The sequence below is a fragment of the Tupaia chinensis genome, unplaced genomic scaffold, assembly GCF_000334495.1.
Source record: "Tupaia chinensis unplaced genomic scaffold, TupChi_1.0 Scaffold145367_1, whole genome shotgun sequence".
NCBI lineage: Eukaryota > Metazoa > Chordata > Mammalia > Scandentia > Tupaiidae > Tupaia > Tupaia belangeri.
The window spans coordinates 344,269-346,672 of NW_006205228.1; positions in this window are offsets into that span (position 1 = coordinate 344,269).

Consider the following 2,404-nt stretch of genomic DNA (forward strand, 5'->3'; position numbering starts at 1 on the left):
AGAGACAGTGAGAGGGAAAGTGAGAAATCCCCCCCGGGGGGATGGCCATGCCGCAATCCCTTCTCCTCCATTCTCCTCTCAGGATCTTGGGCATGCATGCACATGGGCCCAGTGTGATTTTTCAAGCCACCAGGTCTGGGACTCGAACAGTGCAGCCAACCATGTAGGATCCAGCACCTTAATCTCCATGCCACCTGCTGGCCCACTTCTTCTCACTTTTAATTGGTAATGGAAATCACCTAGCCAAGCTTGGTAATACACTTAGATGTTAATTGGGTTAGAAGTATAATACTTCAACGGGGACAGGCCTAGAAGAGACGGGCCTTATAAGAAGAAGCTGTTAGGAAGGGGCAGTGAATATTTTGGTAATATAATTATCGACCATGCGAGATACAAAACTAGTCTCAACCAATGGAAATGGTTTAAACTATCTGATTAGAAATGAAAGATTGTCTGACTAAATGAAAAGTAATCCAACTCTACACTCTGGCCTGATCAAAAACAGGGCCAGCTCTGTGGCCCACACGGCTGACTCTACAGTTTGAGTCCTGGACCTGGTGGCTCGAAAAACATGCCAGGCACATGTGTATGTGTGCCCAAAATCCTGAAAGGAGGGAGAGCTGGAGGAGAAGGGACTTCAGCATGACATTCCCCAAAGGAAGTGTTTTCTCCTCTTCTGCTCTCTGTTCTCTCTGACAAGTTCCCACACTCTGTAACAATAACCAAAAAAAAAGCATAAAAACAAACAAACAAAAAACACAAACAAAAACAGGGACACAGAAAGCATAAAAGTCAAAACATGGGAAAAGAGGCTAGAAGAACACTAAGCGAAGACATCTGGTGGAGCTACCTTTATACCCAGACCAAATACAATTTAAAGCAAAAACACTTCTAGAAACAGATGTGTCTACATAATGATTTAAACTTTAACTCATCAGGAAAATGTAACAATTCTAAACTTGTACACACTTAATAACAGTCTCAAAATATATGAACATACTCACCATCATAGAGGAAGATTTTAACTAATTTCTTGCAGTAAATTAAAGAGACGAGAGAAAAGGATATAAAGAATCTGAACACAATTAACTAGCATAATGAAAAAGATATACATAGAAAACCACACTCAACAGTTGCAGATTAAGCATTCTTTTAAAGCACAAAATATTTCTTATAGAGCAGAGCATAAAGCATATTAATACATTCCAAAAAATAGTATCATATAGAATGCTTATCTGACAATTATAAAATTAAGTAAATAATCAATAGCAAAAACACAAGCAGAAATGGCTCTACATGTTTGGAAATTTTTAAATGTATTTGCAGGCCAAAAAAAAAAAGTCATAATGGCAATTAGAAAACATTTAGCACTGAATTATAAAGAATGCTGCTAATGTCTCACTTTGATAAAAATTGTATATTCCCATGTAAAAAAAAAATAAAGGTTCAAAGTGAATGAACTAAGCATTCCAACTTTAGACATTAGGGAGAAAATACAGAGTAAACATTACAAAAGCAGGACAGAGAAACTAGGTGATTACATGATAAATCGGGAAAGGAAACAGGAGGCCAAGGGAAGAAAGCAACCAAGACTGTGGTCAGCTGACATCTGTCCTCAGCCTGAAATCTCCAGTTCTGAAGCACGCATTCCCGGCTGGGTCTTTCTCACCTTAAGGCCAGGGAGTCGGCTCTTGACTTCCACATCAGGCATTGGACAACCATTATTTTTAGGCAGTTACAGGAATGAGTGTATAATGTCCAGACACCATGTAGTGGTGCTACTTCTGCCTCCCAAGGGAGACCCTCCTGAGACTGCTGAAGTGTGAGCTGCTTGCGTCATCATCTGCAGCAGCTGGAGAAAGGGCACACCAAACCAGCAAAAGGAAACCCAGGAGCTCTGGACAGAAAACCAACATCATCTGCGACGCTCCATCCCTTGTACCACTCGGGCTCACTTGCTTTGCATACTAGGTTCTCTAATGGTTCATTTACCACTTCTCCAGGATTCAGATTGGTTAATTTCTAGAAAAAATTAAAGAGAATGCTAGTGGAATGAAGCTACGGCTGCCACTGCTGCAGTTGGTCCTGAAGTCAGAACTATTCTGATTCCTTTCTTTATACAGATGTGCACACACATGTGCCCTCTGGTCCATTATCTATTTCCCTCACACATGCACACACATGTGCCCTCTGGTCCATTATCTATTTCCCTCACACATGCACACACATGTGCCCTTTGGACATTATCTATTTCCCTCACACATGCACGCACATGTGCCCTCTGGTCCATTATCTATTTCCCTCACACATGCACACACATGTGCCCTCTGGTCATTATCTATTTCCCTCACACATGCACACACATGTGCCCTCTGGTCATTATCTATTTCCCTCACACATGCAC